Source organism: Mus musculus, chromosome 1 (genome assembly GCF_000001635.26).
Source record: "Mus musculus strain C57BL/6J chromosome 1, GRCm38.p6 C57BL/6J".
Lineage (NCBI taxonomy): Eukaryota > Metazoa > Chordata > Mammalia > Rodentia > Muridae > Mus > Mus musculus.
This window is the reverse complement of record NC_000067.6, coordinates 126900816-126917534: the sequence shown is the minus strand read 5'-3', so window position 1 is coordinate 126917534 and position 16719 is coordinate 126900816. Positions and strand designations below refer to the sequence as shown.

The 16719-nt window shown below is 42.4% G+C and overlaps 1 long non-coding RNA gene across 1 annotated transcript in view; it reads left to right on the top strand.

The window, feature by feature from the left end:
- Positions 1-1047: 1047 nt before the first annotated feature.
- LOC102639337 overlaps positions 1048-16719 on the top strand; it is a 42642-nt gene continuing 26970 nt past the window's right edge. The window contains exons 1-2 of the long non-coding RNA XR_387349.3: positions 1048-1565; positions 15813-15965. This is a non-coding gene — a long non-coding RNA (uncharacterized LOC102639337). The remainder of the gene's footprint in view (positions 1566-15812; positions 15966-16719) is intronic.

Below are 16719 nucleotides of genomic sequence, written 5' to 3'. Positions count from 1 at the left end.
TGTGTACTTGCTAGAGCATGTGTATATGTGCAAGCTACAGGTTGACACTGAGTATCTTTCTCTATTACTTTCCATATTGTTGTTGTTGTTGTTGTTGTTGTTGTTGTGAGACAGGGCTTTCTCACAGAACCTAGAACTCATCATTTTGCCTAATCGGCTGGTTGGTAAATACCAGTGATCTGCTTGTCTCTTCCTGCCCAGTGCTGGGCCACCATACACAGTTTTGGCATAGATGCTATGGATCCAAAACCAGGCCTCCTCATATGTACAATAAGCACTCTACTCTCAGAGCCACCTATTCAGTCTTTAAGGACTTCCCCCCTCTGAATATTTGTTAATGCTTTCCCTTCTGTTGGAAGTATGGCCAGTTAAATGCTTTCTATGGGACTTCGTCCTTAGAACCTGGTCGCTGGTGATTTTTAAAGAAGATTTTTTAAAGCTGGCAAGATGCTCAGTGGATAGAAACACTTTCTGTGCAGGTCCAGTGACCTGACATGGGGGTTCAAGTCTGACCTCAGCACAGGTAGCCGCACATTCTGTTAAAGGCTAGAGTGGGGATATATAGTGTGCAAGCTAAGCAAGCATCTTTATCCACTGCTGCTCCTTGGTAAGAGTCCGGACTGAGTTTTGGCCTTGCTTGACAAACATTCAAGACTCGTGGATACAATTTTTTTGACCTCACTTTCTTCTTCTTTTTAAAAAATATTATTGTATATGTTCATTGTGGCACATAAAGACATTTCCCTTTGGGACACATTGTTTGTTGAGTTTAGCCTCTCACCCACTGCCCTCTTATCCCACCCTTTAGGGCTATAATTTCAACCCAACCAGTCAGATCGAAACCCTGGGCAGTTTACAAGGATCTGAATACAAATGAACAAGGGTCTCAATGCAAATGACTCCAGAGGAACTCTTTGTCTGGGTGGATGATGTCAGTGATTTCACACGCTCCCCTGACAGAGACTCTCCACCCCGCATTCCTTCTGTACTGATTGACATCTGAGAAGGAAACGCTTTCTTTCTCAAAAAAGAGAACACTAAGAAAGTAACAGAAACCACTCAGTGCAGTAGAGGGGCTGCCAGGCCACGTGACCACTGCTCTGCTCTCTGCGTGGTTCTACTACTGCTACCCTCTCCTCATTGGCATGGACTTGAGACAAACTGAGAAGATGGGTAATCATCATTTCTGAGGCCACTGGAGTGACAGAGACAGGCAGATCTCTTTGATTTTGAGCATAGTGTGGTCTATGTTGGGAGTTTCAAGTTATCCCTAAATTCTGTCTTGACGGAGCTACAGCACACTGGCCCTCATGTGAGCCAACCCCATCAGTCAAGTGAGAGCAATTTACAGCCTGTAGGCCACGTATGAGCTGTAGGGGAGATATTATTGGGGCACAACCCCAAATCATAAACGTGCTTAAAACTATTTTGTAACTTGAAGAAATGGTGATTCTTTTGTTTTATGGGGAAAAAAGTGTGTGTGTAGATAAGTGCACACGTGAAGAAACCAGAAGAAGACACTGGATCCTCTACAGCTGCAGTTCCAGGCCTTTGTGAGTAGTCAGGTATGGTTTCTAGAAACTAAATTTTGTTCCTCTGTAAGAACAGTACAGACCCTTAGCTGCTCAGCCATTTCTTCAGCCCTAGATGAAGAATGCTAGAGCATGAACTTTGTAGATGGCAATGTCAGAAATGTTAGAAGATTAGATAGACCTGCAACCTTTCCTGTAATTGGAACAAGAGGTTTTCCTCCATTGGAATAGAAGGCTAAGGATGCCCAAGGTCGTTCCCTTCCTGCTCCAGTTTGTTTCCAATGGTACTGAACACTCAAGGACTCACCTGGTTACAGGTTGGAACAATGTAAGGGAACTCAACTTCAGCATCTCTCTCGGAGCCTACTCTGTGTCCAGTTGATGCCTCTCTTCTGACCATAGTGATTTTCAATCTAGTCCCTTAAAGTCTCTTCTGCCCTAGTGAGGTGAAGGGGGTGTGTGGTCTGAGGTTCAGAGAACCCTTTGGGGAGGCTGTAAAATTAGCATATGAAGAAAAGGGGCTTGACAAAGGAGAAAGCTGGAAAATTCCCCTGGCTGAGGCCAACTAAGCTTGGCCTCTGAGGCAGGCACGAAGGCATGCTAGATTGCCCTAACCTGACCTATGACTCATGCTGTTAAGGCTCACAGCCCAATGGAGGATACAGAGAGAAGATGCTGAGATGAAGGATGCTTGGGGATGAGTGTAGAAGAATAGCAACAGATAAGCCAGATGGGAAAACCTAAACTGTGTAAATGAGCCCCAAAGCCTACACTACATAAGAAAACAGCTCCCCTTTGCTCTAGCTTGGTTTCTCCCTTAGAATTGTATCCTTGTCTGCCTACTTCTGCCCTCTTCTTAATCCAACCTTACTTCTGCTACAACCAAGTGTCTCTGCTCAACCCCTTCTTCAGGAACACAAGACTCTGGAACACCACTCCCCCCCTCCCCCCGCCCCGCCAGACCTAGAGTTGTTTGTCAAATCCTGATACTCACTCATGTGAATATCCTCCTGTAGAGGACTTCCTTTGTCTCCTTATGTCTCTTTGCAATGCCCTGACTATAAGGAATGAATACACAGTAAAAAGACACTCCTCATCCCCCCTCTTTGGCTGTCAGAATATTGCAACAGTGAGCCCCAAGAAACTGGAATTTCCTGCTGTAGGAGGAAAAGTTTGAAGTCCTGAGAAAACTTGTCTGCTGGAGAAAGATTTACAGCTTGTCAGCTAACCTGGTAGCAGTGACTGATCTTACTAGGGAAACTTGGAGCTGAGACAACAGAGGATGGATCATGGATACCATACCTTGCCAGACTGCTTAGTTGTAAATATCTCTTGCTTTTCATTTAAACCTTACCTCCGTGTCAGGATGCTGAATAGGGACATAGGGGGTCCTGGATCCCTTCATTGCTGTTCCTAATGTGACCATATTGAGTAAATCTCTTTCGTTTGATTTTTATTATTCATTCAACTTTTAAGACTGTCTTTTTGAGGACAGGTAGCTGAACCTGGCTTGTTGGAATATAGATGGTAACTTCAAATCCAGTGATGCCTCAATACTACAGGAGTTGATATCTGTGTTCTGTCTGTATTTAGGCATCTGGTACTTAATGGTCCTGCCCCTCTGGGTGCTACTGGCCTGAATGTTCTAACTCTGTAGTTCTGGGCTGAAAACTAAGAATTTGCCTTTAGCGATTTTTTGACCAGAGTTTCAAGGTAAAAGCCAAGCTGTGGCAACTCTAACAGGCTTATCAGCAAACCCCATCCCCAAATCCTAGTATGTCATTGGAAATAACTGTTGCAAAGGAGATTTAGCCAGTATGGGCATTTTAGGAAGAACTGACTAAAGTGTCCAGTGAACCACAAAGTCATTTTAGGAGTATTGACATGAGTTTTGTCTCTAAATAGTAGAAGAATTGGGGCAGGGGATAAGAAATATGGAACACGAAACAGTCCTGGCTAATATGTGGTCTGTTGAACACTGTCTCAGCTCTCGTTCTGTCAGGGAGCCCATAGACATCTTTATTGTTTTGGTGGAAAATCTAGTTCTTAGGGAACCAAAGCTTCCCTGGACTGCAGCCCCCTAGTCATGGCCATAGTTCTTACCTATGTGGCCTTCCCATTAGGTTCTGCTATCCTCGGAATCCAAAGTGATGGTAGGTTTAGGAGGAGGACCAAAGACCTTCAGGTCCCTCTGAGGGTCTGGAATAAGACATCATAAAAAGCCAACAGTACAGTACTTCCATTATTTATTTATTTATTTATTTATTCATTCATTCATTTATATTTTAAAACTCAGTAATTCATTTTGTTTTCATTTTTTCAACAGTTTCGTATTCTTTTATAAATAATTTTTAATCATTTCCAGGCCTGTCTTAGTTAAGGTTGGGACTGATTGTGTCTCACACTGAGCATAGTTTGAGGATTTATATGAGCCCTTAAAGCCCACCTCCACAGTGACACCCTTCCTCCAAGGCCACACCTACTCTAACAAGGCCACACCTCCTAATAGTGCCTCTCCCCATGGGCCAAGAATATTCAAACCACCACAAAACCCATCACCCTCTCTCATTCCCCTTTCTCACCTGCTTCTATTCTCATAGTGAGTTCCCTCTTCCTTTCATGTCTTGTTCTGTGCAGAGCTCACTGAGTTAGAGTTATTTGCCTGAGCATGGGTGGGGAATTATCATTGGAATAGGGATAGCTTGTTAATGACTACACTTCTGAAGAGGCTAATGCTACCCTTAGCATCATTAATTGCAGATGCTAATTCCCTCTTAAGAGGGAAGGGTTCTCATGGCTACTCCTTCACTCAATAATGGAATGTTGGTGGACCCAATCTTAGGCAGGTCTTGTGCAGATAAACATAACTAGTAGTAGGTTCGTGGAGGTGATGGTTCTCATGACCAGAAGATAAACACTTGCAGCACATCTCTCCTTTCCTTATAATGTTCCTGGCCTCCTTTGTGGGATGTTCTCCAAGACTCCAAGGGGGAGCTACAGCTGTCTCAGTTGGACAGAGTGTCCTGCCGTATTAACTCTCAGCACTTTGACTGCAGTATGAGGCCTCTCTGATGAAGCTGTCACAGAATTTATCTCAAATGGGAAGCCAGAGCTGAGGCCAGAGCCCACTGGGATGCTCTCTCATTACCCTTACTTACTGTTAAGCTTTCAGATAAATAAAACAGGTGAGGTGCCCTGGTTTCTAGATCCATAGCTGCATGCAGGGACAAGCTGGTGGCCAAAAATTCAAAGAGACTGATGGAAAATGAAGGCGGACTTTCATTCTGCAATGAGGAGTCAATGCTTTCAGAAAAAAAGGAAAAAGACTCTAAATGCTCGTCCTAGCCATAGCAGCATGCAGGGTTAAAGAGTAAAGGTTAGAGAGACAAGGCTCTAAGTGTGATCAGATATAATAGAGACTTCAGGAACACAGCACATTGTCAGCGTGTGCCAGTCAATGAGCAGTTGACACAGCCCCTGAGCCTTCCATAGCCTTTCAACCCTAGATCCTACATACAGTCTATGTAGGTGGAGCAGTTCTAGTCATGAAGTCCTGGGGTAGAGCCATCAACAGCAGCTATAACTGTCTACTTCTGGGTCAGGCCACCGCTGACCTTGGCTTTAACATTGTGGTTTAATAATTGGAAAAGCAGGGTCTTAGAGAGATGGCTCAGCAGTGAAGAAAAGAGCCTTTGCTGCTCTCATTGAACATCTAAGTTTGCCTCCGCATCTTCTGTAACTTCAGCTGCAGAGGAGCCAACACCTTCTTCTGGACTTTACAGGCACAGCATTCAGATGAACAGATATGCACACAGACTCATGCAAATACACATAATTAAAAATAAAAATCAATCTTAAAATCTGATCAAAAGAATGAGATTCCAACAGAAGGACAACCTCCTAGGACATCAATTTTCTTATCTTGACATTCTCAAAGAACGGGATGAGAAAAAGTAGCCTTCCCCCCCCTCCCCCTTCTAGAAGCCAAAAAGTCAGGCTCGAGTTTTCGTTAGTAGTTGACTTTGTCAGGCTTACTCCAATAGAACGGCCTTTTGTATATTTTTTCCCTGCCAAATCCCCTTGGCCTCTGAACTAAAGCAAACGCCAATGAATGTTATTGCTGAATAACTCTCTGCATGTTTATGACATGTATGGCTTTCTCTGGCTGACCTTGCTGAGGGGACTGCTCCCCAGCCAGGGACTCATTTAGAGTGGCAGGGCGATGAGGAACGATAGACCATCCTGCCTAGCAGCAGAGCTGGGCAGATCTGAGAGGCACTCAGAAGGAACGGGAATCACAGAACATCTGGAGAAACGTGAACTGACAGAAACTGGCCATGGTGGTTTCAAACGGGGGCAGATTTTGTTTGACAAATGCCATGGGAAGCAAACTGAAAGAGAACAAAGGGAAGAAAGAGGGCCATGAGCCAGTGGACAAAAATGAGCTCCGGAAGGCCATTGACAAAGTGTTGCTAAATGGGTTCACAGGTTGGGCGATACTTCTAGGCTCCCCTCAAGGGTGAGCCCCAGCCACTGCAGTAAAGAGCTGGAGTCAAGTGGTAATTATCCCCTTTCTTTTCCTAAGGGCATACTCTTAAATCTTCAGTTATTACACACTTGGGAAGAGTGCACAGTCTGGCAGCACAGTGGAGCTAAAGGCCTTAGCTTTCCCTGCAAGGCTTTGAGTGTGAGGCTTCGAGAGTTTTGGAAAGGTAGCCATGGTGCTTGCCCAGGACCACTTGTCACACCGGTGAAACAGATTTCTAGTTAATGGTCAGCCATCTGTGTCCCACGGGCCAATTCTACCGGCATTTGTAGATAAAATTTTATTGAATTGCAGCTATACCCATCTGGTGACATGCTGCCTGTGGCTCAATTGTCAGTGCAGTCATAGAATTGAATGAACTAGAATGATGTGTCCCACCAAGACTATTATATTTGTTATTCATCTGCATAGAAAGTTTGCCAACCTGGCCTGGAAAGATGGCTCAGTGGGTAAATCACTTGCCTCTTAAGCAGGAGGCCCTGAGTTTGAGTTTGAGAATCTATGTTAAAAAGCCAGTCATGAAGGTACACACTTGAGTTCAACTCTGATTAAAGAGAGGCAGGATGATCCTGGGGCTTGTTCACCAGCCTTCCGAGCCTAATTGCTGACTGCACGCACACACACACACACACACACACACACACACACACACACACACATTTTCTATTGCTAGATGGATTTATCTGACATGGTCATTCAGCCACTTTAGGGAGCCTGACCGTGACCACCTTTTGCTCAGTTCTCTTTTCTCTATCAGAACCTCTTATCACACTATTCACTTATATTTTCACTCATTGCTGCAACAAGGAGAGGCCCTGTGCTGGCAGGAGTCTTGCTTGCATTATTTTATCACTAGGCATCCCTAAGCTCATAGCACATGGCAGTTCTTCAGTCTTTGGTCACTGTAGGCATGAGTGAATGAAATCTTGTATAGAGGAAAGTGAGGTGAAGCTTTCTGGTTTCTTTCCTGTGGCTGTGACCAAATATTCTGAGGAAAGGATTGATTTCATCTTATACTTGCTGGTCACAGTCCAGCTCTAAAGGAAATTGAGGCAGGAAGTTGAAACAGAACCATGGAGAATGCTGCTCACTGGATTCTCAAAGGCACATACTCAGCTAGCTTTTGCATAGAGCCCAGGACCATATGTCTAGCTATCATGCCTCCCACAGTGGGCTTGGTCGTCTTGTATCAATGATCACTTATAGTCATGTTCATAGGCCTGTTTCTCAATGGAAGCTTTCTTCTCTTGGCAATTGGAGAGTTAACACATAACTGGGTCCTGTGATCGCATCTTCTGCTCACTTGCTGAAAGAACATTAATGTCACATTTATTGGAAGAAAATTCCAAATCGATTTGTTTCTCATGCTCTTGTCATAGTAAAATCAGCCTCAAACTAACTTTCTTTTCTTTTTCTTTCTTTTCTTCCTTCCTTCCTTCCTTCCTTCCTTCCTTCCTTCCTTCCTTCCTTCCTTCCTTCCTTCCTTCCTCTCTCTCTCTCTCTCTCTCTCTCTCTCTCTCTCTCTCTCTTTCTTTCTTTCTTTCTTTCTTTCTTTCCTTTTGAGCTGACAATGTCTCCCATTTATTATTTCTTGATTGATCAATGGATTGATTGGTTTTTAAAATTTTTATTATATATTTTCTTTATTTACATTTCAAATGCTATCCCGACAGTTCCCTATACCCCCCCCCCCCGCCCTGCTCCCCTCCCCACCCACTCCCACTTCTTGGCCCTGGCATTCCTCTGTACTGGGGCATATAAAGTTTGCAAGACCTAGGGGCCTCTCTTCCCAATGATGGCTGACTAGACCATCTTCTGCTACATATGCAGCTAGAGGCACGAGCTCTGGGGTTATTGGTATGAACTAGCCTCAAACTTTCTAAGGTTCATATTCCTCTCCACAATTAGCAAACGTGTTCATGAATGAATATGTGGTACTTATCAGTAGTGGCCTGAGCCCCTTCTGAGGTCACACCTTTGTCCTGTTGTTACTATCTGTGACAATGAATATTGACTGTCAGCTTGACAGAATATAGAGTAACCCTGGAGACAAATCTCTGGGCATGTCCTTAAGGCACATTCTTGATTTGAATGGAGGAGTTGTTCTTTTTCAATTTGTGTGAAACTAATTTGTAATCTCTTAAATTCTGATTAAATATAATTAAATCCAATAATTTTATTATAATTCAAAAATAGATACTTTTTTCATACAATGTATTTTGATCATATTTTCCCTCCCCCAACTTCTCCCAGATCTTTCCCACATCCCTACCCATCCAATTTCATATTCTTTCTTTCTTTCACCAAAATCATCAAAGCAAAAATTAAAACAGAAAAAAATAAGCAAAAATAAAATAAACAAGTAGCAACAGCAAACCCCCCAAAAGTTCACCAAAAAACCCCCCTATGGAGTCCATTTTGTTTAGGCCTGGATACAGAGGATTCTCTGGTGTGCGGCTGACCTGATGAATGCAGCTACACTCCACTGGAGAAAACTGATTTTCCTTTTCCCAGCAGTTATCAATTTCAAGTAGCTTCTTGCTTGGGGTGGGGGATTTGTGTCCACCTCCCCTTCTGATGCTGGGATTTTGTCTGATTTGAACCTGTGCAGGTCTTGTGTGTACTGGCAGTGTGCTGTGACATCATCTGTGAGTTCAGATACCCCTTGTTTCTGTTGTGTCTGGAAGATGCTGTGTCCTTGGTTACTGGAGAGTACTTTAGAGGAGCTCTGAACCCAAAGGGTTCAGTGGATGCCCTAGCATTTTGTTACCTATGCCATCTGGAAGAGGAGAAGGTCACTTCTCTTCATGAAATTTATTATCCATGAATGTTCTCCATTGTCTTAAAAAGACTGCCATCAATTAGTAAGGTTAAATCAGAAGGACTCAAGGAGCCAATTTGATCCAGGTCACACTGGTGAAAGACAAAGCAATTTGTCTATCAAATAGAGACAGTAAAAGGAGTGGATTGACACTCATCAAACATAGTTAAATAAATGGACTCCAAATGACATTGGAAAAACAAAACAAAAACCCTTCACCAATGAAGGGTATTGAGAGAACCAAATCATTGTAAATACTGAAAGATGGAATTAAATATGTACCTTGTCTCTCCTGTATAAGCTATGTGACAGGTAACCAAAAGCAGACACTGGGGAATTTATATTTATGATAGTATTTAGCTCATTGAAGATGATAAAGTTATAATGTCATCATTACAAAAACTCTGATGTGTGCATGGAACATGTGTCTGCCAACCTTAGAAAAACAGACACTAGACATTGTGATGCTCTTGATCAAAGAACACACAGCTTTGTCATGCCATAGGACACAAGCTGGTCTGCCCCAGCCTCTAGACATCAATTTATAGGAAATGCAGAGAATTCAGGATCATGTTCAAATATAACATTTAAGTACAACTGAAAAAACCTAGGATGGAAAACAATAAAAGATAAATGATAGAGTTTTTTCTTCTTTTTCCAACATAACAATAAGAAAGGAAGGAAGATGAATGGAGGAAGTTATGAATCTAAAGAAAGTCAAGAAAAAGCCAGGCGGTGGTGGCACAGGCCTTTAATCCCAGCACTCAGGAGGCAGAAGCAGGCGGATTTCTGAGTTCGAGTCCAGCCTGGTCTACAGAGTGAGTTCCAGGACAGCCAGGGCTACCCAGAGAAACCCTGTCTCGAAAAAACCAAAACAAAAAACAAAAAACAACAAAAAAAAAAGAAAGTCAAGAAAAATTTCACTCAGCTATAATAATTGAACCTTCATTGTATTCTTACTCCATGAACAGACTGTGAAGTTTTGCAGTATTTGGGCTGGGGAGATGACTAAGTGGATAAAGTGCTTACTATGCAAATTTACAAGGACCTGAATTTGGACCCCTAGAACCAAACTCTAGAAGAACATGAAAGTCTTAACTGCTAGAATCTCTCTAGCCCCTCAACAAGTTCTTTTAATGGCAGATGGAGGTAATGTATAAGCAGAAACCATTTCGCATGAAATGTATCTGTGTCAATCAATGTCACATACATATTCTGATAGACTTAATGTTACTATAACAATAGCTGAAGAAACAATGGTTATATAGATAATCACCACCCTGTTTTGGTGGCATAAAATATTTGAGTCAGTTTGAATTGATTATTTTTCTGTTGCTGTGTGAAATACCAGACCAACAGCAAGTTAGTATTTAAAGAAAAAAGATTTATTTTGGTTCAGCTCCAGAGGCATATATATAGTCTCTTATTGGGGGAAGATACGGCAATTGGCTGGGAAGGCGCAGAGGCAGGAGCAGGAAGCTGGCTGTCCACATTTTTATTTGCATACTGGAAGAAGAAAGAGAGAACCAGAAAAGGAGCCAGGCTATCAACTATACAAGCACAACCCTCCAGTGGCATACTTCTAGCAAGATGTTATCTCCTAAAGGTTCTACAACTTCCTCAAACAGTGCCATCAGCTCATGACCAAGTGTTCAAATATTGGCTGCATAAGGGGTATGCATGTGTGTGACACAGTTCCTGCCCTTGGAGCATCACCAGGCCACTGATCCCCACATGTGCCGATGATGGCTGTTAGCCTGAAACTGATTTGCTGTCTCTTCTATTTTATTTCCAATCTCTCTTTCTGGGGAATATACTTCCACCATTACTCAGAGCTAACCACTCCATAATAAATGAAAAAAAGATGCAGCTCTCGGGAATGAGGAATGGATGTGGTCATGAGGCTGTGGACGACAAGGAACAGATCTTCTATTTAGCCTTTAGGGCCATGGGAAAGGATCTAGACAACATAACCACAGAAGCCATAAAAGCCTACATGGTCCTTTGTAGAAATTGCTCATTGCAAGACTTGGTCAAACTTGGAATTAAGAGGAGATGCATGGACCCTGTGGCCCAATGGCTGCTGAATTAATTAGCCAAGGTGAACTTGGGGGCATCAAGGATAGAGAGTTAAAGTGGTCTCCAGAAGAAAAGGCATGGATAGGAAAAGAAGGAGGAATCTATAGAAAGCAAGCAAATGACAGATGGACTTATCTTATTAGGAGGAAGGCTTGTATACAATCTAGAAACAAATAGTATTATAAAGAAAATATGGTTTAATGGAAAAGGACAATGGACTAGCGAACTGACTTTTATGGAGAGGTTGTTAATTTTGGACATGAGGCAATAGAATTGCTGAGATAAGGAAACAAAGATTAGAGAATTAAAAGATGGTATACAGCATATAAAAGGTTAGTACTTCATCCTCCTAGCTACTTAAAGGATTGGAGATGAGAGTGCCTATAGAGATATCAGAGCGAGCTAGCTGTTCTATTTGCATAAACTTTGTAAGAAATTATTTTAACCTTAGTAGTCTGTCACTTTTCTGTTCTTACATGAGCATAGCTACTAAAGACTGCTGTCTGCTGTACCAGGAAACCACAAGAGCTGTGCCCAGCTACCCATAAAGGACAGGCTGTATAAAACCTATAAGGAAATATGCTTTTGTTCTGTGTTTAGTCTCTTTTAAGAATGCAAGGGTTGGGATTAATGATCCAAAATTCATAGAATTTATATAAATTTAAAGATTTCTAAAAGAATTATTAGTGGTCAAAGCCTTGATGGTGTAGCTCTAGTAAATAAAAGATGGGTTCAGACTCTTTGGTTGAAAGAAGGAAAAAGAATGGGAAGAAGGAGGAAGGACAAAGAAAGGAGGAGCAGGAGGGATGATGAGAATCCTCAGGCAAAGAGAGCACTTGATCTGACAGCTCCTTCCCTCCCACCCCGTTCTCAGGAGCTTCTTCACACTGAGACCTGACCGTGGCAAAATATCTGAGCCTATGTGGGGCATTTCTCATTCAAACCACCACATCAGTCAAAATGATTTTCTTAATTTAGTATGTGTCACCATTTCATCATGGTGATAACAATGTAGATAGAGGTGGCACAAAAAAAAAAAATCCAGTTTAACAGGCTGCTTCTTTCCCACGTAATCTCCCATGTACCAGGAGAAGGTCAGACCCTAGCTTAAGAGTCATTTTAGCTGTAGTTTAAGCCTGGAGAAACTTGTTGGGAAGTTGGACAGGAAGAGCTAAGGTTAGCCCTGTGATCCCAGGGTATATCATGTATTCAAGTTACCCCATCTTGGAGACATGCCATTTGGAAGAAAAAAAAAAAAAAAAAAGAAAAGTGCAAAAAGCAGAGATGAGCCATTCAGGTAAGGTGTCTGCTTGAATTTCCTTCTCTCTCTCTCTCTCTCTCTCTCTCTCTTTTGTAATGGCACTAGATTGTAGAATTTGTGTACAAGGCTAAGAGAGATGCTGCTGGTTGCTCAGCACTTTGTGCTACACAACTTAGAAGATGTAGAAAAAGCAATAAGCTACTACTTCACAACAGGCATCTCAACTCACAGTGTTGTAGGCACAGCTCTCGACTGGGACAGTTGACATAAAGAAAAGGCACTCCTAGGAGTTACCCTAGACATTCACCCCCAATTCCATGTGCATGCTCCATTTTAACAAAGCTTTCTCTGTTGTAGACTTTCCTTTCTGGCCCCTGCTCAGTTCTCTCTCTCTCTCTCTCTCTCTCTCTCTCTCTCTCTCTCTCTCTCTCTCTCTCTCTCTCTCTCCCTCTGTGTCTTCCTGTGCTCTCTTGGTTTCAAGGGCATGGTGGCTATGTCTGCCTTTGAGTGCCCAATGTCATGTGTGACCTGGATTCACCAGTGACCCTCAAGGGCCTTCTGCCAGTTGAATTTGTCACCTAGAAAGGACTTTGGAAATGAGACAATTAGGTCTGATTTTCTTTCTGTCCCTCTACTTGAATGATCTCAACATGTCATATGATCACTTAGCTGCATTGCTTTGGTTTATTTCTCCCCCTTTAAATAAAAAAATAAGACAACTTAAAGAGTCCAAGGCGCGTAATTCCCTGCCATTTATCAAGAACTTTTCTTTGGTCAAAACAAAGCATTACCATTGTTAGCTGGTTTCTTATTTATATTCCTAGAACCAATAGTCGCAAAAAGCCACTGCTAACACATTCAGAGCTTGCTGTGTGGAGGCTTAAGTAACTCATGGAAAAAGAACTCAGAGTTGGAATTCTTCCCTCAAACTAGCTCTGTTAATGCTCCCACAACTGAGGTAGACAAAAAATAATAAATCTAGAGAACACTCATAAATATAAATGGCTGTTAAACCTTTCAGTGGGGGTGATTTCGAGTTAAAGATGTAAGATGTTAGCACAAATGCCTTGGCAATCTCACCATGACTGTGTCATGACTTTAATTTAGCAAGAATTAATTGTGGGTTTAAGATGCTTTAGACTTTAATGAGAGAATAGAACATAGCCCTGGGTGTGTTTTATTAACTTGGTTGTGCCTTGTATTTCAAAACCACCTTGGAGGAGACAAGCTATGCATCTTTACAAATGTGTAAGCGTTTCACCTGCAGCCAATGAGGACTGGAAAGGACATGGAGAGCTGTGGTGTTTTTTTGATGCACTCATTTTCGAAATGACATGTTTAAATCACTGGGCAAGAGGTTGGAGAAATGGCTTAGCAGTTCGTTAAGAGCATGGGCTGTTCTTCCCAAGTACTAGGATTCAATTCCCAGCACCCATATGGTGGCTCACAAATGTCTGTAGCTCCAATCCCCACAGGAACAAACATCCTCTTCTGACCTCCACTGGTACCAGGTATCCATGTGATTTACACACACATTCGTGAAGACAAAACATTCATAAAAATGTGTTAAAAAATCATGGGTCAAGTGAAACTTGGACTAGTATTTTTTCTTACTGGCCTTCATCCCTCCCTGTCCTCCCATTCTTTCTTTTTATGTTTCTTGTAGCCTGGACTACTTAGTCTAGCTGAAGATGAGTTTGCTTTTCTCATCCTCCTGTGCATGCCTCCCAAGTGATGGGGTCACAAGAATGCACCACCATGCCCTTTCTTCTTTGTGTACAAGTCAAAATAAGGTGCCTAGCACGCCTTTAATCCCAGCACTTGGGAGACAGAGGCAGGTGGATTTCTGAACTGGAGGCCAGCCTGGTCTACAAAGTGAATTCCAGGACAGCCAGGGCTACACAGAGAAACCCTGTCTTGAAACAACAACAACAACAACAACAACAACAACCAACAAAAAACAAAAACAAACAAACAAACAAACAAACAAACAACAACAAAAAAGTGCTCGGAACCCTAAATCAAGCACTTTGGAACTAAGAAGGGTTTGTACGGGAGATTTTTAACACTGTGTCCTATGGTCTGCTTGTATCATATCCTCACAGCACAGATTCATGGGCTGAAAGACTGAATCTCAGACTTCACTAAGGCAGTATGAAGAGATGGAGCCTTTGGAAGGAGGTTAAGTGATGGATGGAATTGGTACCTGTATTAATTCTTTTATGTTTCAAAATTCCTGATATAGGCAGCTTAAGAAATGAGGGTTTATTTTGTTTCACAGTTTGAGTAGAGTACACTATGATCGGGTGGCATGGCAGCAGGAACAGGAGGCAGCTGGTCACGTAGCATCTACAGTGAGGAAGCAGAGAGAGATGGGTACTGGTGCTCAGCTCACTCCTTTCTATTCATTCCAGGAGCCCAGCCCGTGGGATGGTGCTGCCCACAGTTACAGTGGAACTTTTCTATCTCATTCAGTCTTTATGGAAACATCCTCACAGTCACATCCAGAAGTGTTTCAATAGTGACTCTAAATCCTCTCAAGTTTATATTCAAGATTAACAGTCATTACTCAGGGAACCGTCTAACCTTCTCTGTCTCTGAAGACATAGTGAAAACGTGTTGTCTATGAATGACCAAGTGGATCATCTCCAGACTCCAAACCTGTTAGAACCTTGACCTTGAACTCAGCCTTCAGAACCACTGGGAATGGGTCTTCTGTCTGCATCTCCCTATCTGTGGTACTATGCTATAAGAACCAGAGTGTCTGAGACAAAGATCCAGTGCAAGGACATTGCTGAACAGCAGCTTTGATTCTGAGAACTGAAGGGTGCAGGTTTCCAAGGGTTCACATACATGTAGCCCAGTGGTGAGTAATCACTGTGTTCAAACCTTCGGACTTTTACATGTGTCAGTAGCTACGTGGCAAACATCTCACTCTGCACTCACATCCATCCTGGATTGGCATGACCTCTAATCAGCATTGGGGGATTTCTGATATACTTGCCAAGCTGAGCCTGAACTCCCAGAAAAGGGGAACATTGATGAAGTTTCCTTTCTGTAGCTGTGAGAATTCTTTGACAAAAAGCAACTTACAGGGGAAAAAGAATTATTTCAGCTCACAGCTCCAGGGTACAGATCACAGTTGTAGGAAATCAAGGCAGGGACTTCAAAAAGTTAGTTACATAACATCCACAGCAAGATGAGAGAGAAATGAATGTGGCATGCTCTCTTCCTTGCTAGTTTGTCTGTCTCCACTCATACAATTCAGGAGTCTCTGTCTTGGGAATGGTGCTGCCCACTGTGGACTAGGTCTTCCAGTGTTAATTAACTTAATTAAGAGAATCCTTTTAAATATTCTCATAGGCCAACACAATGTAGCCAATCTCTAACTGGAACTCTATTCTCCTGTTGTCTCAAGTTGACAATTAAATCATCACAGGTGTCAATCATGGTGATGGCAGTCAGTATAGCCAATACTCCCTGCAATTAACAAGATCTCAGGCACTGCATGATATCTTAACTCTGGCCTATGTAGCCTATGGGGCAGAACTAATCATCTCTTCCTTCATGTAGGTGGGGAAACCAAAGCCCAGTGGGGTCAAGCCACACAGCCCAAGGTCAGAGAAGTCCGCATGGCAGAGCTGGGCTTGAAGTACAGATAGTGGACTCTGGAGTGTTGCAAGTTTCTAGAGACTAAAGGACTCTCCTGGCTGTCCTCTTCACCAGGTGAGTGATGTGCATGAGGTGACAGAGAGTTTCCAACAGCCTAGAATTCATACAACCCCTCCAGTTGTCTAAAACATCAACTGATACTTATAATTCTTTGGAGAAAATGACATAGAGTGTGTTTTTTCTGGTTTAGCACCCCCCCGCCCCCTAACAAGTCATAATTCTTACTATAAAAATGTTAACTTAAAGAATTATGATAAATGAAGTTTCCCGTTTTTATTTTACTTCTTCTTCCTTATTGCACTTCTTTTCTTCCAACCCCCTCTAAGCCCAATTCCACTTCTCAAATTTTAACACAGATCAATTTTGAATGTATCTCTTTATCTACCCAGATATGTATATGCATGTACACACATGTGTACATGCCCAGCAAACACCTGCTTATACTTAAATGAATACTGTGCAAAATACACACACATATGATTCATATGCACACGCTCATGGTATGCATGCATACACCCATGCACATGTACATGTATTTGCATGGGTACACCTAATGAAGTACATATAGGTACATGTATAAGTGTGTGCTCATTCACATAGTGGCATGATTGAACATACACACATACTCGCACACTTCTGGGCAGTAGAAAGTGCATAGCCTTGGCAAAAGATCTGGAATCCAATAGTGATGCTTCCATTTATGAACCACACGATTTTGTGGTAGTGATGTCTCTACACCCTATGATCTTTCTTGATAAATTATAGATAGCAGTGTTCCCTACAACTTAGGTCTAGGTGGGGTTATATA